This window comes from Callithrix jacchus, chromosome 3 (assembly GCF_049354715.1).
Source record: "Callithrix jacchus isolate 240 chromosome 3, calJac240_pri, whole genome shotgun sequence".
NCBI classification, from domain to species: Eukaryota; Metazoa; Chordata; class Mammalia; order Primates; family Cebidae; genus Callithrix; species Callithrix jacchus.
The window spans coordinates 149,033,322-149,060,025 of NC_133504.1; the positions used below are offsets into that span (position 1 = coordinate 149,033,322).

Below are 26,704 nucleotides of genomic sequence, written 5' to 3' on the forward strand. Positions count from 1 at the left end.
AACCCTGTATTGGGGAAATAGGTGATAGGAAGAGAAACAAACAAAGAAACAAACAAAAAAGCTGGAATTCTGAGGAAGTAGTAAATAGTGAGCATGGAATGAAATGGATAATCACATTAATAAGGAGACAAACACAGACACACAGAAAGCCCACTTACCATCAGGCATGCAAGCAAATGTATACATGTAGGCATGGCTACATGTATTTACACAAACCTCAACAAATACAAACTCTACCAGCAGTTAGAAGACAGCAATTACACATACAAAATGGCCAAGCACAGCCCGGCATGGTGGCTCATGCCTGTAATCCCAGCACTTTGGGAGGCCAAAGTGGTCAGATCATGAGGTCAGGAGTTCAAGACCAGCATGGTCAACGTGGTGAAACCACATCTCTACTAAAAATACAAAAATTACCTGAGTATGGTGGTGGGTGCCTGTAGTTCCAGCTTCTCGGGAGGTTGAGGCAGGAGAATTGCCTGAAACCAGGAGACAGAGGTTGCACTGGGCCAAGATTGTCCACTGCACTCCAGGCTAGGTGACAGAGTGAGACTCTGTCTCAAAAAAAAAAAAAAAAAAAAAGGTCAAACACACAATCGGACGCCAAAGAAAGCTGGTATTATTCTCTACCTGAAGTTTATATGTGTACCTATGTGTGCAAAGATGTTTCAGGTGACAATTAATAATATATACAGCAAAACTCAGAATGCAAGGCAATGGCAGGAGGCAGCTGTGATTTTTTTACTTAGAGATGCTGAAATCCTATCCTTAAATGAAATATGGCCCAGTGACTTTTGTCTTGTTAGCTCCTGATCTATCATGTGATGTTTAATATATTTACCTGAAATATCAGACAGGCAACAACTAGTCATTTTCGCAAAAGACTTCAACACATTCACTTGGTGGAAAAATGTTTTAAGAAGCACCTTACATTATACTCTTATATTTGCTTCTCAGCTGATGGAGTCTGCAACACCCACACATACAATTCAGTTAACAATGTGCCAGAAACTATTGTCCTTGCGTTTACCTTCCCACACATAATTGTATCCCTTCTTCCACTAAACTTGTTTTTCACATTGTAAAAAGATTGGAACATAGTGTCTATTTCTGTTAGCTTTGAAGACAAAGCTAATAAGATATACTGAGAAAGTATATTTTAAAAGTTTATGTTCATGGTTTATAATAATGAAATAAGAAAGATTGAATCATTATTAAAAGAAAATCTTGCACAGGTTAATATGTAGAAATCTTTTAGCATATAAGACAGTTGAAAACGTATCAAAGATTTGGTTTTTTGGGGGGGATACTGAATGGAATAGTAATAGGATATAATTGTCTATAAGATTCTGAGATATATTTTGGCTTTCACATAAATAGAATTAAATTATCAGTTTACAATGTTAACTAAATTAACAAATTCTCTATGAAAAGGTCTCCTATTAGTAATAGGCCCAGATTTGTAAGGAAGGTCATCTTTTATTATTGACTCTGATGGCAGAAACTGACAGAAGAACAGACAGAAGCTCTCTCTAGTACAGGTCTCAGGAATGTCTCCAAAGGCCATCTGGGGGCCCTCTTGTCTCCTGAGCTCAATGATCCAGTTGCCTGGGTGATTTTTTAAAAAACGTTTCCTGGCCGGGCGCGGTGGCTCAAGCCTGTAATACCAGCACTTTGGGAGGCCTAGGCGGGTGGATCACGAGGTCAAGAGATCAAGACCATCCTGGTCAAAATGGTGAAACCCCATCTCTACTAAAGATACAAAAGATTAGCTGGGCATGGTGGCGCGTGCCTGTAATCCCAGCTACTCAAGAGGCTGAGGCAGGAGAATTGCCAGAACCCAGGAGGCGGAGGTTGCGGTGAGCCGAGATGGCGCCATTGTACTCCAGCCTGGGTAACCAGCGAAACTCCGTCTCAAAAAAAAAAAAAAAAAATTCCTGACTTTTTATCAACATAACACATACAGTGTATCTTGTTCTTTGCTGGGGCCATACGGAAAGTGAGTCTTATCAACGAGGACTTTCTGATGGTGAAGAAAATCAACAAACTCTAACTTATCTAAGAATCAAGAAAGTTTAGAAAGAACTGACCACCCGAGCTATGAAAAAATCAGGGAAGCAACTGAAATTTGCAGATGATCCTCCTGCGAAACTAATTTGATCATTTAAACTGATGACATTTTGTATTTGTATATTTCCCCATGGGAATAAAAATTCCTGGGGTGACACCTGATTGTCCTTGGGTTGGTCGCCTTAATATTTCTTTAACCCTAAAGGGAGTTTAGTTTGGGGGTAGGCTATGGTAAAATGCATAAAAGTCATCTCCTCAAAGAAGGAAGGATACTACCAGAGCAGATGGGCCAGAGAAAGAAACATGATGTGTGTATATGATTGTGTTAGCCAGCCTCCCAAATGGCCCCCAATAAGCCACATGTCTTTGTATAGTGCTACAGTTTGAATGGTTCTTTCATAGGTCCAAATTCATATCTTAAAACCTAATCCCCAATTTCATGCTACTTGGAGGTGGGGCCATTGGAAGTTGATTATTTCATGAAAACAGAGCACTTATGAATGAAATTAGTGCCCTTATGAAAGAGACCCCAGAAAACTGCCATGCCCCCTTTTCTATGTGAAGACACAGCAAGAAGATTCCATCTATGAATGAAGAAACAGGCCTTAACCAGACATTGAATCTGGCAGTAACTTGATCTTGGACTTCCCAGTCTCTAGAACTGTAAGAAATAAAATTTTGTTCTTTATAAGCCACCCACTCAATATAGTACTTTGTCATAGCACCCCAAATAGACTGTGACACAGTCTCCTGAATATTGATGAGGGATGGTTTCTCTGACCAGGAGAATATCATAGAAATGAAGATTTGTATCTTCCAAGCCAACAACATAAGTTCACTGGAGCATCCATCTGAGTCTCTTGAATTTTTACTCTAGAGAAAACTAGTCTCCATGCTAAGAGGATACTCAAGTGGTCCTATAGACAGCCCCACGTAAAGAGGAACGAAAACACCTCACACTGTTTTTAATAGCTCCAAATTGTCAGCCATGGAAATGAACCACCTTGGAATCAGACCATTCAGGACCAGTCAAAGCTTCAGATGACTGCTATCCCAGAGCCAGCACCTGACTGCAATCTCATATGAGACCTGAACCAAGAGCTGCACAACCAGACTGTTCCAAATTCCCAACCCACAGAAATAGTGAGAGATAATAAATGATTATAGTTGTTTAAAGTCACTAGGATTTGGGTAATTAGTTATATAACAATAGATAACTAATATAGTGATCTTTAGCCACTAAAGGGGAATATAAATTTGAGAGAGTTATAAGTCAGATCAGCAGGAATTAATGTGTATTAATTAGGTGTAGTCCCTAAATAAGTGTATACTAAGCACCTATGACATAATGAGTCAGTATCATACAGTAATTAGGAGTATGGATTTTGGAACTAGACTGCCTACATTGGTGGCAGTGGGGGCAAGGGAGGGACAACAGGGAGGTGGGGACGTCAGCGAGGGATACCACGGGGAGAAATGCCAGATGTAGATGACGGGGGATGGAGGCAGCAAACCATATTGCTATGTGTGTACCTGTGCAACAATCCTGCATTATCTGCACATGTACCCCAGAACCTAAAGTTCAATTTAAAAAAAGAGCAAATTACCTCAGACTATTGTAGTTTAAATTCTATTAATAGTCTCAAAATTCCTTTCTACTTTTACAAAGTTACCATATTAATTTCCAAGTTAAACTATGCTGTCAGGTTCATGACTACACCAGTTATCATGCTCAGGGTCAAGTTCCAGCCCATGCTGAGGTCCAAAGGGAGTGGGTGGATGAGCAGAAGGAACAGTGGGAGCCATATGCAGGTGAATGATTTAATTCAGCAGCAGCTCTCATCCACAGCTTTCTCACACTGTCTGCCCTCTCTCAGATGCTTAGTCTGGTGGCCCCCAGACAAGCTGTGCGGCCAGCTCTTCCTTGCCTCTAGGGACAACAGCTTGCTTATTTCTCTCTCTCGGCATGAGTAAGCTGAGCTGTGTCATGGCTCCCTCCTGTCCATCTGCAAAGATGGACACCTCTGACTCTCTCTCTTTCTCTGGGCACCAGCGCACTTGCTATGTCAAGCCATGTTGAACTGAGCTGAGTGGAGCCAAGAGCCCCTGTATAGTGTCAGCAGGACAGTTACACCTTTTACAGAAAATAGTGGCTTAGAGCCAAATATGAACTTACACAAACAGGTTATATAACAAGTGGAGGTATGCACTTACATGCCAAACTCGCTGAGTCCTGCAGGCCTGGATACCCACCTTGGCCTATTCCTTGACCTAAGCACATTCATGTACCTTACACATGTGCATTCAGTATTATAAAATTATTTTTATTTTACATAAACCAATTTGTATTCTCTGTTCAATGCCATGCTCACTCTTGGTTATATTTTATTGCCTACTTATTTTCAAATTTTAACCAGAGAAAGTTTTTGGAACATTGAGGAGAAAGTATCTACATGATAGAAGTACTTAATATATTCCTGACTTGCTTTAGCCAATCTTTTCTTAAACGTTACCATCGCTTTCATCTATAAATTAGTCAAATGAAGTAGAATGCACCTGCTGACAATTCAGACGCTACTGCCAAAAAAAGCTTCCTTTTTTTAGCCAATTCAAGTAATTAGTAGTAGCTTCCTGCAATGCTGTGGAGAGAAGTCTATTCTCATCTGGGCTGAGGGTTGTCAATGATCTACCAAGGATATAAATTGGAGCAGGACCAGCAGATGCACTTTCTGGCTCCGATTCTCTTATCATTTACCATGAAAGAATTATTTTCTTTAAAAAAATTGCTTTTCTCTTTTTGTTTTCCATGTTTTGGGGAGCCAAATACAAATTATGAAAAGGGAATTTAAGAAAAAAGTAGAAGAGGCAAAAAAAAAAGAATGCAGAGTAAATACAGGCAGGTAGAATTTGCAGGGTGACGACAGTGAGAATTGGCTGCTTTACTTCCCAGGTTGCCAGTCAGTCCTTGTCACGCTGAGCCCCTGTTGACTTCAGTGGTGATGGCACTCAGTTCATGAAGCCAAAGAAGAGACTAAAAGCCAGGAAACAAGACATGGGATTTACATACAAGGGAGAGAGTCCAGTGGCAGCCGGCTGAGCAGGAAAATCACAAGCGCTTGCAAACAGCGTGCAGTTTACAAAGTGTTTTCACTTAAAACCCTCCCCTAATAACCTCTACCTGGCATCCTTCAGTTAGGCCAAAACTCAGAGCCTCAGTCCCCACGTTCCACAGGATGGGGCCTCAGATGTTCCCCATGAACAGGGAATGAATCTATCTCCAGGTTGGCCACACCTGCATTTCCCAGCTCAGAACACAATTCAGGTGCCACACAGTTTCATTCGAAAAATGCAAGTTAGTGCTATCAGGTGTGTTTACCCTACAGTCCTGACAGCTTTCATCTGTTATAGATTCTGTGCATCTCGAGTTTGGAAGCAAACATAGTGGAATATTAGAGTTAACCTGTCAAAATCAATATTGATCTGATTTTCAGTTAACCCAGACTATTCACCATATCATACATAGCTATACAGTATTAGGCATATTAATCCTTCTCTGATTTAATTTCCACATCTTAAAAGTAGAGTTTATAATAGCCCCTATCTCAAACAGTCATTATTAGGATTCAATTAAATGATGTGCATGAAAGTACTTAGAACACAGAAAGGACTCATATAAATGTTAACTACTACTACAATGATGATGAGAATAATTTTCAACCAACTCCTTTCTTCCCTTGCAGAAAATGTCCAAAATGGAAATAGAAGTTAATCTGTTGTTGATTTGTTCAGGAGAAAGTCTATACAGTTAGTCTCTAAAGTTTGGAGTTAATTAGCTCTATTGGGACATGAAAAAAGATTACATCCCTCACAATAAGCACATAATTACAATAAAATAATAAAAATTTAAAATTACAATATTGCTTTATGCACATAATATTATTGACACTTACTTTCTTTATATTTCAATGTCAGACCTTTGTTAAATTTGATAATTTTGGTTGGTGATATTTACGAAAGAGTACATGTGTCTTACTTTAAATGAATGATACTGTCAATGGTAATACAATAAAAAGATGACATGTATCTATGTTAACATTTATATATATTTGCTGAAAAATTCACAGCTAAATATTTGCATTTACTTACGTAATAATTAGTGTATCATAATTTTCTTATACATTGCATATATAAATACATAGCCAAGTTAATATTTATACAATGTTTTCTATGAACTAGAAATGAGGCAAACCCACACAGAAACACATTCCTGAGATAACACTTATGTATATACATTTGGTAGCTGTGATTTAATGCACACAAAACATAAATGTGATTTAGAGATTTTAGCCTTTCTCTCACTGTTTGTGAGCCAACATTTATCACTGTTTCCCACATGCAATCTCAGAAGACTCCTTAAGCTGCCCCTGATTCCACTTTGCTTCTAATAGTAATAGTAGGTTGAATAGTAACCTCAAAAATTCAGGTCCACTTGGAACTTTAAGATGTGAACTTAATTAGAAATAGCATTTTTACAAATGTAATGAGTCAGGGTAAGATGAGGTCATGCTAAATAAGGGTAGATGCCTGTATCAAATCATCTCATGCACTTCATAAATATATACTATGTACCCACAAAAAATTTTTAAAAGTAAATAAAAATAAATAAGAGTGGAAGTCTAAATCCAGTGACTTTTGACCATCTAAGAGGAGGAGAGGCACATACAGACACACAGAGGAGAAATCTATCTGAAGATGGAGGCAGAGATTAGAGTGATGTAGCTACAAGCCAAGGAACACCATCATTGTGGGGAGCCACAAGATGCTACAAAGAAACAAGGAAGGATTTTTCCACAGAGCTCTCAGAGGGAGCGTGGCACTGCCAACACGGTGATATCAGACTTCTTGTATCCAGAACTGAAAGAATAATTTTTTGTTGTTTAAAACCATCAAATTAAATAGTAATTTGTTATAACAACCTGAGAAGACTAATGAACCAATTTTATAGGCATTGTATTTAAGGCAAGTTGTGGTGGCTCATCCCTATAATCCCAGTACTTTGAGAGGCTGAAGTGGGCAGACTGTTTGAGCCAGAGTAACATGGCAGAGTAACATGGCAAAACCCTAGCTCTACTAAAATAACAAATATTTATATTTGTACTACTTGAGAGCTACTTACAAGGCTGAAATGTGAGAATTAGCTCAGCTTGGGAAGTTGAGGCTGCAGTGAGCCAGGATTGCACCACTACACTCCAGCCTGGGCAAACAGAGTGAGAGCCTGTCTGAAAAGAAAAGAAATATGGCCAGTGCAGTGGCTCACGCCTGTAATCCCAGCACTTTGGGAGGCCAAGGTGGGCAGATCACCTGAGGTCAGGAGTTTGAGACCAGCCTGGACAACATGATGAAACCCTGTCTCTACTAAAAATATTAAAAAATTACCTGGGCATGGTAGCAGGCACCTGTGATCCTAGCTACCCAGGAAGCTGAAGCAGGAGAATCACATGAACCTGGGAGGTGGAGATTGTGGTGAGCCAGAATTGTGCCATTTCACACCAGCCTGGGCAAAAAGAGAAAAACTCTGTCTCAAAACAAAACAAAACAACAACAACAAGAAAACAAACTGTATTTAAACGGATCATTAAAATGCAGGTGGGTATGTCTTTCTCTAAATGTAGGTTAAATGTACCCAAATGTAAATATAGGTTAAAGAATATTTGCTAGGAAAAAGAAAAAAAATAGCCTCAGAAAAAGGAATATATCCTTTCTAGGAGGTTTTGAAGATGTTTCAGGAACCCAAAAACCTCTAGGTGTTTATTCTGGGCTACAAGTCAGAAGCAAAAGTCTGGAATGGTTAAGTTGTCAAGAGAATAAGGGAGACCTGGAAATCAAGGATCCCTGTCTTGCTTGGTAATAACATAACTTGTCCTGGAGATCTTTTAAATTATAGGAAAAAATGAATGTGTTATTCCACCTGAGAATCTCATTACTTGAACCAAATACAGGTGATAATCCAAGGTCGGTGCCACAACAGGGAAAGTAGATTGGTCCCAGCTGGAGTCTCCAAACATCATGCATCACACATGAGTCAAAGGTTGATGGTCTTAGTCTCCTGAATTGTGTTTATCAGCAACAGCAGATTAGATTATAAAAGTTAGTGGTGTGCTTTTAGTAACTGCAGAGTAAAGGTCACTTCAAAATTGATGTATTTGGAACAGCTGTGCTCCACATTCTATTCTTTGTACCTCACTGCTTATTATTAGAAATTTACAAAGGAGAGTAGCAGAATAGCAAAAAAAAAAAAAAAAAAAAAAAAAAAAAAAAAAAAAAAAGGGTCATTCCCATGGAATTTAGATAGAATTCGATTCATTTCTATAAAAATAACTAATGTTTCTGAAATTCTCCAGTTGGCTTTTGATGATTCACAGAGCGACAGTGCAGCATGAGAACAAGTCTGTTAAATGTATTCCCCAGACTTTGAACAGAAAAGAAAAACAACTGAGAAAGGTGGCTATTTTTCAAATGATATAACATATGCAAAGTGCCAGGAATATAGTGTAAGTACTCACTAAAAATTATTTCCTGTCATAGTTACCCAAAGCCTTCTTCCTTCTCCTCTTCCTCCACCTCCTCTGCATCCGCCTCCTCCTCCTCTACTGTAACAATCAGAGATAGATTGCCTTGGCAATTCCAGAATCTCCACAAGCCACAAATTCAAAAATAAATTTCTAAATTCTTGTCTATTTCCCATTGTCCTGTGCTGAGTAGTACTAATTCTAACAACTATTATATACCACATCAAACACTTTAAGGCAATTGAATGTTTTCTCACTTTTTTTCTATAGAACATTAAAAATTAAGTTCTTTATAATGTATTAATTGGCTTATTGTTTTATGGTTTTTCTTGTTTTCCTGCTAAGTTCTGAATGTTGCTGTTTCCCAAAATTTTATATGGACGAATCCTAACCCCCAAGGTAGTAGTATTAGGAAGTGGGGCCTTTTGGAAGGTAATTAAGTCATGATGGCCCAGTTGTAATTAATGAGATTAGTGCCCTTAGAAAAGAGATCATCATCATGAGTCATTAGAAAAATGCAAATCAAAACCACATTGAGATATCATCTCATGCCAGTTAGAATGGCAATCCTTAAAAAAATCTGGAGACAACAGATGCTGGAGAGGAGGTGGAGAAATAGGAACATTTTTACACTATTGGTAGGAGTGTAAATTAGTTCAACCATTATGAAATACAGTGTGGCAATTCCTCAAGGATCTAGAAATAGAAATTCCATTTGACCCAGAAATCCCATTACTCAATATACACCCAAAGGATTATAAATTGTTTTATCATAAAGACAAATGCACCTTTATGTTCATTGCAGCACTGTTTATGATAGCAAAGACCTGAAAACAACCCAAATGTCCATCGATGATAGACTGGACAAAAAAAAATGTGGCATATATACACCATGGAATACTATGCATCCATAAAAAATGATGAGTTCGTGTCCTTTGTAGAGACATGGATGAACCTAGAAACCATCATTCTCAGCAAACTAACACAAGAACAGAAAACCAAACACTGCATGTTTTCACTCATAGGTGAATGATGAACAATGGGAATACTTAGGCACAGGGAAGGGAACAACATTCACAGGGCTAGGTGGGGGGTGGAAGGGAGGGGAGGAGAGGGACAGCAGTGGGTGAGCAGGGAAGATGGGAAGGGATGACACTGGGAGAAATGCCTGACATAGGCAATAGGGGCAGGGGATGGAGACAGCAAACCACCATGGCATGTATGTACTTATGCAACAATCCTGCAGGATGCAAGACGTGCACATGTACCCCAGAGCCCAAATACAATTAAAAAAAAGAGAGAGGGATCCCAGAAAGCTACCTTGCCCCTTCTGCCATGTGAGGACAAAGCAAGAAGTCACCACCATCTATGAACCAAAAATCAAGTTCTCACCAGACACTGTATTGGCTGGCACTCTTATCTTGGACTTTCCAGGCTCCAGAACTATGAGAAATAAATTTCTGTTACTTATAAGCCACCCAGTCATTGATACTTTGTTATAGCAGCCTGAATGGACTAAGACTTTTCTATTAGAGACTTTTAAATTTTTCCTACTTTTCAAAAAAGATTTTAAAAAACTGAATTATGGAGTATGTCCATATCAAAGAGACATGGGAGCTAACTAAAGGAGCTCCTAATGACCAGAGCTGGAACAATTTGAACAACAAAATTAATAAACTAGTGTTGTATAACAGCCCCATAAAATAAATATCCATGAGTTTATACTAATACATACATCTGTGCACAGAAAAGCACAGCAGGGAGACAACCCACCTGAGAGTGACACGTAGCCAAGGCAACCCCCACCCCCAGCCAAAGGAAGTGGTGAGTGAACGTGTAACCCCAGGATACCACACTTCTCCCACAGATCTTTGCGACCTTCAAATCAGGAGATCCCCTTGTGAGCCTGTGTCACCAGGCCTTGGGTCAGACACATCATTCCTGAGATGTGGACTGCACATAGCGGCATCCTTGCAAAGAATACATTACAGAAGGGTTGGGGAGACAGTAACTTTACAGTGGAGAAGCTTGAGAAACGCTATCTAGCCAGATGATCAAGGTTAATATCAACAATAATAAGGCATGTTGATAGTATAAACCCTTGATATGATGTGATAAGAATGGCATTTTATTTCCTCTCTAATATACATAATCCCAGTTGAAGCATGTGAAAAAGATTAGTTGCACTCCTCATGAAGCATATCCTGCCCAGTACTTCCCAAAACCATCAAGGTCATCAAGAGCAAGGAAAATCTGAAAAACTGTCAAAGGCCTAGAGTAGCCTAAAGAGACATCACAAGTAAATGTAATGTGTTATCTTGGATGGAATACCAGAAGAGAGACAGAGAGAAAAGGATATTAGTAGAAAATCAAGAAAATCTGAATATGGACTTCACTTAATAATAATGTGTAATTCTCATCTGGGCACAGTGGCGCATGCCTGTAATCCCAGCACTTTGAAAGGCCAAGGTGGGCGGATCACAAGGTCAGAAGATCAAGACCATCCCGACCAACATGGTGAAACCCTGTCTCTATTAAAATAGAAAAAATTAGCCAGGCGTGGTGGTGTGCATGTGCTTGTGGTCCCAAGCACTCAGGAGGCTTAGGCAGGGAAATTGCTTGAACCCAGGAGGTGGAGATGGCAGTGAGTCGAGATCGAGCCACTGCACTCCAGCATGGCAACAGAGCGAGACTCCATTTCAAAATAATAATAATAATAATAATAACAATGTGTTTTTATAAATGTACTATATTAATGTAAGATATTACTAATAGAAGAAGCTGGATAGAGGATAATGGGAACCCTCTGTACTATGTTGGCAATTATTTTGTAAATGTAAAACTATTCTAAAATGAAAAATTTATTTTTAAAAATATATACACAGATGTACTCTTGGTTTTCTAAATATAGTTAGCTAGCTTTCTCAGGAAGCTCACCCAACTAAGCACTGAATTAAACCTCAAAAAAATCCTTATGAGGTAGGTACTATAATTATGGCATTTTTACAGATAAGCTAACAGACTTAAAAAGTTTAAATAGCTTTACTGAAGACCTACCCAAAAGTAGCAGAGCTGGAATTGAAACACGGAGAGCCATGTACTGGATCCTATACTCTTAACCATTGTCTTGTGCTATTTCATAATGTGACAGCATACATAGAAAATACAAAACAATCTACACATATTTTTTTAAATTAATATGTTATTTTAGGAAAGTTATTGCTTACAAGGTCAAGATAGAAAAATCTATTATAGAAGATGGCCAATTAGAAGCAGCTGCACTATGTGACATTTACAGAGAGAAATGAAAAGGAAAAGCAAATGCAGCACCTTCACCTGAAATATCCAGGTACTCACACTGAGACTGATCGGGGAAACAACTCGACCCATGGAAAACAAAGAAAAGCAGGGCAGGAAGATGGTCCACCTGGGAGTGACACGGAACCAAGGCAACCCCCATCCCCAGCCACGGGAAATGATGAGTGAATACGCAACCCCAGGATACCACACTTTTCCCACAGATCTTTTCAACCTTCAGATCAGGAGACCCCTGGTGAGCCCGTGTCACCAGGCCTTGGGTCAGACACACAGAGCTGTGTGGAGTTTCAGCAGAGCAGCTACTCAGGCATGTACAAAGACTCAGGAGCTTTACATACTTCAGCCCCAGAATTCCCAGCAAAGGTGACTACAACTCAGGCAAGGCAGGAGATCCGTACATACCCTTTGGAATGGGGCAGAATCCAGGGGCCAAGCAGCATTACTTTGCAGGCCCTACTCCCACAGAATCTCACGAGATAAGTTCCATTGGCTTGGAATTCCAGCCAGCCAGTAGCATCAGGGTGGAGGCTACCTGAGACAGGATAGATGTCCCAGTAGGAAGGGACAGGCTTCTTTCCTTGCTGTTTGGTCAACTCAGCTGTTCCAACCTGCAGACTTTGAAGAGTTTGAACAGTTCAGTCAAAAAAGGGTTCCCCTACCACAACACAGCTGCTTTGCCAGAACGTGACCAGATAACTTTTTTAAGTTGGACCCCTATCCATTCCTCCTCACTGAGTGGGACCTCCCAGCCAAGACCTCTAGCCACCCCTGCCCACCCATATTCTATGGATAGAATTCTAATTTCTCCCTGGGACAGGGTGCCTGTGGAGAGGGGCAGGCCATCATCTTTGCTGTTTAGGTGACTCAGCGGTCCAGCCTGCCAACTTTGGATAGTCCAAGCCAACCAGGGCAGGGCTGGTTCTCCAGCACAGCATGGCTGTTTTGCCCAGGCATGGCCAGACTGCTTCTTTAAACAGGACCTGGATCCATCTCTCCTCACTTGGCAGGTCCTCCCAGCTGGGGCCTCTGGCCACCTCCACCTGTAGCATCAGGGTTTTACAGCCAACAGAGCTCTAATTCCTCCCTGTAATAGAGTGCATGGAGGGGCAAGGCAGGCCACCATCTTTGCTGTTTGGGCATCTCAACCAACCCAGCCTGCAGGTCTTAGAGAGCCCAAACTAGTAGGAGGCTGAAGGGATCCCCAATACAGCACAGTTTCTCAACCAAAACACAGCTGGATTGCTTCTTTAAGCAGTTCCATGATCCCACTCCTCCTGAGTGAGACTTCCCAACTGGGCTCTCTGTAACTTTTTATAGGAGCATTCAGGTTAGCAACAGGTCAGTACCCACCTGGGACAGGGCTTCCACAGAAACCATCAGGCTGGCATCTTTGCTGTTCCACAGCCCTCACTGGTGATATATCTAGGTACTGAAAAAGCCAAGGAAACTAGGGTCTAGAGTGGACCCCCAGTATACTGCAGCAGCCCTGTGAATGAGTAGCCAGACTGTTAAAAGAAAAACAAACAAAAAACAACAACAAAAAATCAAATCCCTATCCAAAGGCTAGAAACCTCAAAGATAAAAGGTAGATAAGCCACAAAGATGAGAAAGAAGCAGTGCAAAAATGCTGAAAACTCAAAAAGTCAGAGTGCCCCCTTTCCTTTAAATGATCACAAAACCTCTCTAGCAAGAGTACCAAACTGGGCTGAGGCTGAGATGACTGAAATGACAGAAGTAGGCTTCAGAATATAGATAAAAATGAACATTGCTGAGCTAAACGAGCATGTTGTAATCCAATGGAAAGAAGTAAAAAATCATGAAAAAAACAATGCAGGAACCAACATACAAAATAGCCAGTTTAGAGAGGGATATAACCAACCTGATAGAGCTGGAAAACATACTACAAGAACTTCATGATGCAATCACAAATACTAATAGCAGAACAGACCAAGCAGAGAAAAGAATCTTAGAGCAGGAAGATCGTCTTTCTGAAATAAGACAGGAAGACAAGAATAAAGAAAAAAGAATGAAAGAAATGAACAAAACCTTCAAGAAATATGGGATTTCGTAAGGAGACTGAATCTACAACTGATTGAGTTACCCAAAAGAGATGGAGAGAATGGAACCAAGTTGGAAAACATACTTCAGGATATCATCCAGAAGAGCTTCCCCAATCAAGATAGGCAGGCCAACATTCAAATTTAGTAAATACAGAGAACCCCAGTAAGATACTTCATGAAAAGATCATCCCGAAGACACATAATTATCAGATTCTTCAAGGTCAAAGTGAAAGAAAAAATGTTAAGAGCAGCCAGAGAGAAAGGCCAGATCACTTACAAAGGGAAGCCCATCAAAATAACAGCAGACCTCTCAATGGAAATTCCACAAGCCAGAAGAGAATGCAGGCTAATATACAATCCTCTTTTAAAAAGGATTTTTAAGCCAGAATTTCATCTCTGATCAAACTAAGCATCCTAAGTGAAGGAGAAATAAGATCCTTTTCAGACAAGCAAATGCTGAGCATATCTGTTATCATCAGAACTGCCTTTCAAGAGCTCCTGAAGGAAACACTGAATATGGAAAGGAAAAATCATTACCAGCTACTTCAAAAGCACACTGAAGTACACAGACTAGTGACACTATAAAGCAAACATATAAACAAGTCTACAAAATAACCAGCTAGCATCATGATGAAAGGATCAAATCCACAATAACAATACTAATCTTAAATATAAATGTGGTAAATGCCCCAATTAAAAGACACAGAATAGCAGGCTGGAAAAAGAACCAAGACTCATGGTATGCTGTCTTCAAGAGACCCATTGCACATACAAAGACAACACAGTCTCAAAATAAAGTGGTGGAGGAAAAATCACCAAGCAAATGGAATACAGAAAAACAGCAGAGGTTGCAGTCCTAGTCTCAAAAAGAATACACTTTAAACCAACAAAGATGAAAAAAGACAAAGAAGGGCATCACATAATGGTAAAGGGTTCAATTCAACAAGAAGAGCAAATTATCCTAAATATATATGAACTCAATGTAGAAGTACCCAATATTCTAGAGCAAGTTCTTAGAGACTTTCAAAGAGACTTAAACTCCCATACTATAATAGTAGGAGACTTTAACACCCCACTGACAATATTAGACAGATCTTAAAGACAGATAATTAACAAAAATATTCAGGACTTAAACCCAGCTGTGGATTAAGTGGACCTGAGAGATATCTATAGAACTCTCCACTCAAAAACAATGAAATATACATTCTTCTCATTGCCACACAGCACTTACTCCAAAACTGATCACGTAATTAGAAGTGAAATACTCCTCAGCAAATGCAAAAGAACTGAAATCATAAGTCTCTCAGACTGCAGTGCAATCAACTTAGAACTCAAGATTTAAAAATTCACTCAAAATCATACAATTATATGGAAATTGAATCACCTGCTTCTGAATTGCTTTTGGATAAATAATAAAATTAAGGCAGAATTCATGAAGTTCCTTGAAACTAATGAGAACAAAGAGACAACATACTGGAATCTCTAAATGCCCAGATCAAAAAGCTAGAAAAATCTCAAGTTAACAACCTAACATCATAAAAAAAAAAACTAGAGAACCAAGAGCAAACACTCCCCAGTGCTTGCAAAAGACAAGAAATAACCAAGATCAGAGCTAAACTAAAGAAGATAGAAACATGAAAAAAAAACTTCAAAAATTAATGAATCTGAGGCTTGCTTTTGAAAAAAATAATAAAATAGACCACCAGAAAGACTAATAAAAGGAAAAGAGAGGATATTCAAATAAATACAATCAGAAATGATAAGTTGGATATTACCACTGACCTCACAGAAATACAACCATCAGAGAATATTATAAATATATCTCTGCACATAAACTAGAAAATCTAGAAGAAAATGAGTAAATCCCTGGATGCATACATCCTCCCAATAGCCTCTCAACCAACAACAACAACAAAATACCAAGGCAAAGATTTCATGATAAAGACACCAAAAGCAATTGCAACAAAAGCAAAAACTGACAAATGGGATCTAATTAAACTAAAGAGCTTCTGCACAGCAAAAGAAACTATCAACAGAGTAAACAGACAACTTACAGAGTGTGAGAAAAATTTTTCCAACTACGCATCTGACAAAAGTTAATATCCAGCATCTATAAGGAACTTAATAAATTTACAAGAAAAAAAATAGCCCTATTAAAAATTGGGTGAAGGACATGAACAGACACTTCTCCAAAAAGAATATATATACATGCAGCCAAAAATTATTTTAGAAAGCTCAACATAACCAATCATTGGAGAAATGCAAATCAAAACCACAATGAGATACCTCACATATGTCAGAATGGCTATTGTTAACAAGGCAAAGAAACAACAGATGCTGGTGAGGCTGTGGAGAAAACGGAATACTTTTACAAATATTGGTGGGAGGGTAAATTAGTTCAATCATTGCAGAAGACGGTGTGGCAATTCCTCAAAGATCTAGAGGCAGAAATACTATTTGATCCAGCAAGACCATTACTGGGTATATCCAAAGGAATATAAATTGTTTTATACACCCATAAATCTTTTATTTTATACCCAAATTATAAAGACGCACATACATGTATGTTCAATATAGCACTATTCACAATAGTAAAAACATAGAATCGACCTAATGCCCATCAATGAGAGAATGGATAAAATGTGGTATATATACACCATGGAATACTATGTATCTATAAAAAGGAACTAGATCATGCTCTTTGAAGAAACATGGATAGAGCTGGAGGCCATTATCCTTAGCAAACAAATGCAGGAACAGAATACCAAATACTGCATGTTCTTGCATATTTATGGGATCTAAATGATAAAAACACATGGACACATGTTAGAGAACAACACACTCAGGGCCTGTCAGAATGTGGTGGGCAAGAGGAAGGAGAGGATCAGAAGAATAGCTAATAAATGCTGAGCTTAATATTTGGCTGATGGGATGATCTGTGCAGCAAACCACCACAGCACACATTTACCTATGTATCAAGCCTGCACACCCTGTACACGTATTTCTGAACTTAAAACATAAGTTGAAAACTAAACAAACAAAATAAAATACATATGAACAAAAAAAAATATATTTCTGAAAGTTCTCATAATGATTGACTAGAAAATAAAAAATGTTAAAGAACGTACTATTTACCATGGCATCAAAATTATGAAATATAGTAAATCTAAGACCTGATATGTAAGTTTTCTACAAGGAAAACAATAAAACATATTGAAAGAAATTAATAAATATATAAATGTAGGGGTATAACATGTTTATTTAGGAAAGACTTGATATTCTGAAGAAATAAATCCTTAGATTATTTAAAACTTCTTTAAAAAGTCAATAAAATTACAACAGATGTATGGGTATGGAGTGCGGTAGTGTGTGTCTATCTTAACAAATTATCTTAAAATTTAAATTGAATTCAACAGACTCAGAATAGTTAAAATACTATTTGGATGGACGAAGGCAAAGGAATTATCACTGAAACAATTAGATAAATCATTGGAAAAAAGTGTAGTTCTGGCTCACACCATAAACAAATATCTAAACTAAGTATAATATAGATATAAATGTAAAAGATAAAACTAGAAGTTTTCAGAATGTACTATAAGAGAATATCTTTATGATGTTGGGGTAGGAAAAAGCTTTTTGAATAAAACACAAACAGTACTAAAGAATAAAAAGTTTTTGATTGGACTACATAAAAGTTAAAAACATATGTTTCAAAGATATAATCAAGGGAGATAAATGCAAGCCAATGTACAGAATAAAATATAACACACATATATGAATACATAAAGAACTTCTACAAATCAAAAATAAAAATCTAGCCAAAATAAGCAAGAGAGGTGAACAGTTACTTCATAAGGAGGATGCCCCTAATGGCAAATAAATACAGGAAAATATTTTAATTTTAGAAGTCATCAGAGAACAAATGAAAATCCCAAAGAAATACCACCAGAAACCCATTAATGACTAAAATTGAGACTGAAACGTTTTAACAAAGATATAGATTAAGAGGAACTATCACACAATGTTGGTGCAATTATAAACTGGTAATACCATTAGGAGAATAGTTTGTTAGTAGTAAGCTACTAATGTTGAATTAGTAGTAAGCTACAAATATCAAAATTCGCACATACTATAATAGAAATTCCACACCCATCCACATAACCAAGAAAGATGTGGACACGTGCAGCAAAAGATATATACAGAACTGCATATTATTTACAAACATTTCAAACCAGGAAAAGTCGAAATGTCTACCAACATTAAAAAAGAGGAAGATAAAGAGAAGTTGATAAATGAGTAAAAATAAACAGTCCAATTGAAGAAATAAGAACTAGTGTTAGATAAGTAGAGTTAACATAATTTTCAGTCATCTATTATACATTTCAAATTAGGTTTTTCAATTTGAATTCAATTTCAAAATAGAATTTGAGTGGTTGTGGCATAAAGAAAAGACAAACATTGAAGGTGATGGATATTCAAGTACACTGATTTGATCTTTACCGATTCTATGAATGTATTAAATCCTATAGCTATGTACATCTATTATTCATCAATTAACAAATAAAATGAATAACAATTTGTGGGATAATAAAACAATAAAATGCTATGCATCAATGAAGATGAACAAACATGAATGCAACATGCAACGACATGAATGAGTCTCACTAAACATTGAACAAAAGAAGCAGACAAAATGAAACATTTACTGCATGATTTGATTTATATAAAGTTTGACAACAGATGAAACTATAGTGTAACAAAAAGAGATTTGTGCTTCATTGAAAAACTACAAAGAAAAGAAAGCATATATTAAAAAGTGAGAAACATGTTTACTTTGGAGGTTGGGGTGGTGAATCAGTGTTTGGAAATGATCGGTACTGGAAATGAGAGAGAATTTTGTGGTGGCGTGTTTTGTTTCTTAACCTACATGGTAATTTTATGGTTGTTTATTTTGTACTTTATAATTCATTGGATTATGATTTTTTGTATCCTACTAAACAGAATATATTTTTAAAATGAAAATATAAATTACGGCCAGGCGCGGTGGCTCAAGCCTGTAATCCCAGCAATTTGGGAGGCCGAGGAGCGTGGATCACGAGGTCAATAGTTCGAGACCATCCTGGTCAACATGGTGAAACCCCGTCTCTACTAAAAATACAAAAAAATTAGCTGGGCACGGTGGCGCGTGCCTGTAATCCCAGCTACTGAGGAGGCTGAGGCAGGAGAATTGCCTGAAGCCAGGAGGCGGAGGTTGCGGTGAGCCGAAATCGCGCCATTGCATTCCAGCCTGGGTAACAAGAGCGAAACTCCAACTCAAAAAAATAAATAAATAAATAAAAAGAAAAAATATATATATATAAATTATTTGACATTTAAATACATATTATTTCATACATTTAGGGCATCTGAATATTATAAATGTTAAATATATATAATTACATTGTATGTAATTATATAATTATGTACATTGTGTCTTATAAAATTTTTAAATATATAAAATAATATTTACTTAAATATAAAATAATTTTACACTTTTTATTATAAAATAAGGCACATTTTATAATAAGACATTTTCTCATGCTTAACTGTTGCAGACTACAGAACGAGATACCCTTGGCACACCATTCCCAGATACACCTAACTTGCAAAATACCTAACCAAAATGAAAGTGAAACAGAATTTTACTCTAGATGAAAGATATATTTACCAAGGATGACTGGAACTTCTTTAGCTATGAATTACTCATGGTTTCCAAGAAAGCCTTTCTGTAGAAGGCAAGACTATAATCACTCTCAGAACTATACAGTGTCCCCATTGTGCTATTAAACAGATGGTAATTAACATGGTCACAACTATAACTGTCAAGCACAAAAGCAATGCTGAGTGTATTTTCTGATCCAGCTGCTATCAGCATGGGGTCAAAGATTGACAATATTCCGAGAAATAAATCTCCTTCATCAAAATTGAGCTGGCTTTGAGCAGTAGTTCAGAAGCTTTCTGAGAACAAACACAAGTACAACTAATTGCTACCAAGAAAATTAACATAGAGGGCTCTATTTGGTATTTCACCTGTGGTTTATGTGCAGGTGTTCTAAATGTTTGCCAAGAAAGTAATGCAAGTTGTCTCAGGAAGCAAAAAAGAGGTGAATGGCATCTCTCTGGGTACACAAAAGAAATATATCAATTGTCAAAACTAGTTACAATCAAGATCAGTTTGCTATATTTTGTTATATAAAGCTTCTCATTTCTATGAGATTAATATTGAATGTTACTGGCACACTAAGCAAGCAGTGAGGGGTCATTGGTATGAGGAAGGAATCAGAAGTCAGTGTTCGCCAGCAGAATATAGAGTAAGGTGACTAGCCAAGAAGTGGATTGCACAGGTTATATACCCTAATGGCTGCCTCTAGGGTATGTACTAAGCGTCACAAACGAACAAAAGTTTTTTTTGTTTTTTTTAAAGTCCCTTTCTATAAAAATAATTCGATTAAAAATACGTTACAAAAATCCATGAGTCTGTGAAAGATATAGGAAGCAGAATTGGACAGGGGAAGAAGTTTAAGTGCAATGCAGACCTAACGAAGTCTTGGCCAACCTGGTGAAGACCTCTAAAGGGAATACTTACTACCTGTCAGGGTGTTTGATGCCAGGCTAAAATGGCCAGGCCTTAGATATCTAGCCTTCAGTCATCAGTTGTGGGCTTCCAAAGGAATGTTGTGACCTGGAATGAAACAGCTTTGGGCAACTAAGGGAAGTCCTGAAGGAACTGATGTCTGGAGGCTGCCTGCTGACTGTAATTACCACAGCTGGGCATCAAGATCTCAGCTCATCAAATGAGCTAAGAGAGAAGGTAGTATCTGCATGATGTATCTCTATGTCTACCATCATTCACCACGATGTCTCTTCTACTGACTTTTCCATAAACATTTGAAGGACAGCCTCTCCATGATTGCTGCAGGCCTCTTTTTCTGAAAGAGAAAGCAGAAGAGGGACGGAGTGAAAGTTAACCTTAGGAAGACAGCCGATTCTCATCGTCTTTCTTCTCTGCTATCCATTCTAGAATTCCCTCACCCTCAGCTACCAACTCGGCTGAACTTGGCAGCTTACCTGGTGATGTGAAGAAAACAATCATCTCTGAAATCCCTGAACCATGATCACTGTACTCTTGTCCAGCTGAGATTACTATAGCTGTCCATTATAACAAAGTAGCTTAGGTTGTGTAGCATAAGCAACAAACCTATTTCTCACAGTTCTGGTGGCTGGGAAGTCCAAAATAAAAGTGCCAGTAAATGTTGTGTACAGTGAGGGCCCAATTATCAGTTCACAGACAGCTTTCTTCTTGTCATATTCTCAGATGGCTGAGAACAGAGACAAAGGATGTAACCTCTTTTCTGCCTGTTCTTGTAAGTGCACCAATCCCCGCATGAGGGTTCCAACTTGATAACGTAATTACTGTTCAAAATCACCCTGTTCAAATCCCCTCACATTGAGTATTAGGGTTTCCATATATGAATTTGGGGTTGACACAAGTAGATCCTAGGAGGCACTCAAGTAGATTATCTGTTTTTATGTATGTTTCTCTCTGTCTCTATTGTGAAACAGCAATCTGAACACAATAACCTTAATTGTGCCTGCTGACTCCCAGAGAAACAGAGCTCAAACTGCCCACTCAGCAGTCATAACTAATGATTAAATAGTACTATTTTTGTACCACTGGTGAAAATGTTCCCCCTTTGGTAATTAGGTCTTGTAGCAATGCAGAACCCAGAGCTGTAAACACAAGATATGCAAATTCCTCATCAGTCTCTGAAATTAATGGTATGAGGTACCATTCTTCTTTCTACACCTTGGGTTCTGGATTCATACATTCCTTCCATAGAAGACATGCACTACATATAGCTATTCATGTAAAGGTGTACAACGCAACCTAGACTATAGTGACTCTTCTTGCAGAATATTGCTGCCAAGTTAGCAAACCAGCTATACCTTCAACAGGCCGTTTCAATGCTCTCTCAGGCCAGCAACTTGGAACAACATGGCATTTAATATTAGCAATAGCTCTCACAGTAATGGGCCCATTTCCACACCTCCTTTGCTGTGAAATAGTTTATCTGGTCTGACACAATTTTATGTAGGACCACAAGGCAATGGATAAAATACTAAGTCTCTGGATAATGTGCTGATCAAAATTCTGTTGACAAGAAAAGAAAACCAATAATCACAATACACGTCTGTATTAAAAAAAAACAAAAACCTGCTATTGTGGAACAGAGGGCCCTGATATAATCAACTTTCTATCAAGTGGCAGGTAGGTCTCCTGAAGAAATGGTTCTTTTGGGGGTTTCAGAATTCTGCTGCTAGTAGGTAGGACATTGATAGGCTAAGACTGATCAGGTGTTATAAGTGAAAGTTCACGATTTTGGGCCTAGGCACAGTTCCTATATCCACTATGAAGTGGCCACTGTGGCCTCTTCATCCATGAGCCAATTTTGCCAGCATTGGAGTAGTTGTTGAAAGAGTCTGGCTAATGACAAGTGGCTGGACACTTTTGTCTACTTGGTTGTTTAGTGCCTCCTCAATGGTCAATATTTGCTGGTGGTTATTATGTGGAATATAAAGATCCTCAAACTTCTTTACTCTCATATGTTCAACCACATACCTTTATCCCACATCTTCTTGCCCATGGTCTTCCATTCTTTTTCCATGAGTGTGTGTGTGTATTCTAACCTTGGGTCACTTCTCTTTTCACACTATGTCAATGCCTGGATGCATCACAATTGCTCTCCCCATTGGAAAGATTTTTCTGTACCAGTTCTTCAAGGCATCCTTGAGTAAGGTTATAGTGTAGCTGGTGTCCATACTTGGTCTACACTTACATACCAAGCTAACGCATCTGGAAGCCAAACTCAGAAATGTTTCACTTTTTTTCTTTTGGTCCTACAGTATATCATACAGCCACAGAAATGAGCTAAGAGAAATTCTTGTACTACTACTAGTGGGAGCCATAGACCTGAACTACCTGTTTGTGCAAATTTCTTTTGTCCTCAGAACCTGTTTGTGCTCAATCCTGGATACCACACATCTATATTATAATGAGGTTACTGTTGGTATTATCTGACTTTATGACTTAGTAACACTTACAAGACCTAGCTCATGATAGCTCTACCCACATGGTCACTTGCAGTCCCATGGTCAGGACTGGTAGCTAGCCAAGAGTTATTTTTTAAAAGGCATAACATTCCCTGGTTTTATGGCATTTCTCCAGAATCCCAGGAACCTCTACTGTGTTTCATACAAAATCAACATGGTCCCATTTCTTAACACTGATACCTCTAACATGTAGGTTCCAACAGATTGCATTGTACAAAAAGAAGTATGGCTTGTATCACAGCCTCAGTCTGCTCAGAGCTCTTTCCTGCTCCATCCATACTCAAAGAAGCATACAGGCAAAGTGGTATCCCTAACTGTTAAGCATGCTGTCTCCAGAGCACAAAGTAGCCCACGATGCACTGTGCTTTCTTAGTCATGGTAGAAGAAGAAATATGAAATAGTTTATCTTTTACTTTGGACAAGGATTAACTGGCAAGCCCTGGCCACTAAACCTCTAAATTTTTCCTCAAGTGGTTAGCCCTAAAATCTGTTTAGGATTTATTTCCTACTCACTAGGTCAAATTTGTCTTACTGAGCCTGCAGCAAGGCTAGCCAGATCTTGCTCATCCAGCCAGATCTACCTATTATTGGTGGCAATTAATCAATGTAATGTTCTTCAGGACATTAAAAAAATTGTATCTCTTTAGACTACATTGTGATAAGAGAGTTAACATAGTCCTGGAGAATAACTATATACCTGAGGCCATATTAATCGTTCTAGCAAAGATACTGTCTTTGTCATGGTAGTCGTAACTAAAGCTACTATTTACTTGAGCTTGAGGTAGTTCACAGTCATTCTACAGGATACATCTAGTTTCTGCAGTGGCCCCGACTGGTAAATTCATAGCAGATATGATGAAAGAATCCTTTCATCTTTTAGAATCTTAATACTATCTCTATACTCTCCATCTATGCCCAGTTTTTCATTATGCACTATTTTTGTAAATATATCACCTTGGCTGAAGGCAGAGAGGGCATATTCAGAGGCTTTCATTAGGCCATGGACTTGCACACCAAGGACCAAAAATGCAACAGTGCCCACTTAGAAGTATCTAAATCTCAATTATACAGTCAGGGTAAATTAATATATAATTCAGGGTAAATGTCATGGGTTGTGAATGCACATCCTCAGTGATATTTCTTCCCTGCAACTGAGCCTGGCCCAAAGGAACTGAATGTAGAAATTCCTTGGATGGCTACCATCTTCAGTGTTGTGCAATAATTCCCTCCTTGAAGAGGGGTTGGAGTTGCACAGCTCCTTGTCTACAACAATAGATTAAAATTCAGATGGAAAGTAAAAAGATACCTAACAATGAGAGGAGAATAGTAATAGGGAAGAACAGGTTTTCAGAAATCAGAAAGTTGTAGTTTCTAAGGGGAAGAAGACAATGCAATAAGCGTCCAGTTAGGAGCCAAGAGAACACAACAGATAAGAGACTTGTATCACTGCAATAGTCAGAAGCAAACAAAAACAAAACTCCACCTCCCCCTAAAATGCAATGTGCTTGGTATAAATATCAGGTTCAAAGTAATTCTCCATGCTCTCTTCACTACTTTTTGCTGCTTTTGAACCTCACTTACATAAAGTCTCTTAAGCCAAAATGGTTTGTAGACCATAATCAGAAACTTAAACTTTATTCTAAATATTAAGAAATACCAATTCAAAAATTTTTTTGTCAGAGTAGTGATCTGACCTGATTTACACTTTTATTAGCTCTCTTAGGCTTCTCTATAAAGCATGGATTGTGAGAGGAAAAGAGTAGTAAGTTGGAATTCCAGTTAAAAGACCATCACACAAGAGTTATGGAATAACAAAATAAGTCAACTCCACCATAAGCACACAGAACACTTACAAACATATGGTTAAAATCACCTTTTTTAAAACTCTAGAAATTAGCCAAAGGCTTATAACATTGCAATGAGGATTTTTTGAAGAAAAATAGCTTACTCTTCATAATGACAGTCAGTTTTGTGGCATTTTAATTTTCTCTACTTCCATTCCCTTTGCCACAGCTCCACATTGTCCTTGAAATTCATGTCTTGCAACAACAGTACCTGTAAAATTCAACAATCTTGCAGCTACTGGAGGGGGCACTAGATTTTTACTGTTTGGCATGTCTGGCAGCTCCCTAGAGAATTCTCATTTACAGAGCTTGTCCTTGTTTATGTAACTCAGCATTCACTCAGTGGCATAAGCTGTATACCCAAGACATTTGTCAAAAACAACCAGTGATAAATCAGTGATAACAGTTTATCACAGCCAATTATGGTAGCAATACCTGTTGGAACAACAAACAGGAACTAATCAAAAACTTTAGGTCTTAAAGTTCTATATCTCTAAGGAATATGGGAAATAAAATGTTCTTAGGAAGACATACATCCAGAGATCTAGAAGGCTGTGCACATGTGCCTGGCAATGTGCTTGCTCACCTCTGGCTGATGATGAGACTCTACAAAGCAGTATGTGAATACTAAGGTAGAGCTGTTAATCAATGAAACCTTGAAGTCAGATACTGACACACACTGTGTTGCAACACAGCAACAACAAAAAATACAGAATGTGAGGAATTCCAATATCGATATTTTTCATATTATGCAATTTAAAATATCTGGTTTTCTGCAAAATTAATGAGACATACAAAGAAAGAGAAAAGAAGGGCAAAGAATGTATTTTTGTAAAAATACATTCACTAGAAGCTGTGCTTGATGAAGCTCAAATATTGGTTTATTAGACAAAGACTTTTAATGAGTTAAATATATATCTGTATGGGTGTACACACATATACACATATTTTTTAAGTACTAATAAAAACCATGTCTAAAGAATTAAAGATATGTATAACAACAATGTGATAATACAGAAAATCAATATGAAATAGAAGTTATTTTTTAAAAAAACAAAAATTCTGGAGTTGAAAAGGAAAATAACAGAAATGAAAATTTACTAGTGGGTCTCAACAGAAGAGTTGAGCTGACAGAATAAAGAAACAGCAAACTAGAAGATGGGTTAATTGAGATTATCTAGTCCTATAGTCCATTCACACTGCTATAAAGAAGCATCTATTCCTTTATTGTTAACAATAATTTATTGTATATTCCAAAATAGCAAAGGTGACCTTTTCTCCAGTTCCCAACATATAAGGAGCTCAAACAACTCTACAGGTAAAAAAATATTGTAATCTGATCAAAATATAGGCAAAAGATTTGAATAGACAATTCTCAAAAGAAGACTTACAAATGGCAAACAGGCATATTGAAAAGGTCCTCAACATCATTATCATCAGAGAAATGCAAATCAAAACTGCAATGAGATATCATCTCACTCCAGTTAAAATGGCTTATATCCAAACTACAGGCAATAAGAAACGCTGGTGAGGATGTGAAGAAAAGGGAACCTTTTGTTTCTGTGGACCTGAATGTTGATCCCTTGCTTCAGATTGACATTCCTGATGCACTCAGTGAGAGAGATAAGGTCAAATATAAAGTGCACACAAAGACCACATTGCCCACGTTTCTGTTACAAGGAAACATGAAGAC

The 26,704-nt window shown here is 38.0% G+C and overlaps 1 long non-coding RNA gene across 4 annotated transcripts in view; it reads right to left on the reverse strand.

Annotated features, from left to right (window-relative positions):
• The window catches only part of LOC118152310 (uncharacterized), a 40,245-nt gene extending 14,315 nt beyond the window's left edge, over window positions 1-25,930 (reverse strand). The window contains exons 1-9 of one of the 4 annotated variants that reach the window (XR_013533477.1): window positions 20,643-25,930; window positions 20,087-20,175; window positions 13,308-13,386; window positions 12,360-12,572; window positions 10,032-10,082; window positions 8,660-8,720; window positions 7,507-7,624; window positions 7,247-7,349; window positions 418-554 (exon numbers count right to left, since the gene is read on the reverse strand). This is a non-coding gene — a long non-coding RNA (uncharacterized LOC118152310). Of the gene's footprint in view, window positions 1-417; window positions 555-7,246; window positions 7,350-7,506; window positions 7,625-8,659; window positions 8,721-10,031; window positions 10,083-12,359; window positions 12,573-13,307; window positions 13,387-20,086 lie in introns of all 4 variants that reach the window. The other 3 variants (XR_008480246.2, XR_008480248.2, XR_008480245.2) reach the window with 3 other exon arrangements.
• Window positions 25,931-26,704: the final 774 nt, after the last annotated feature.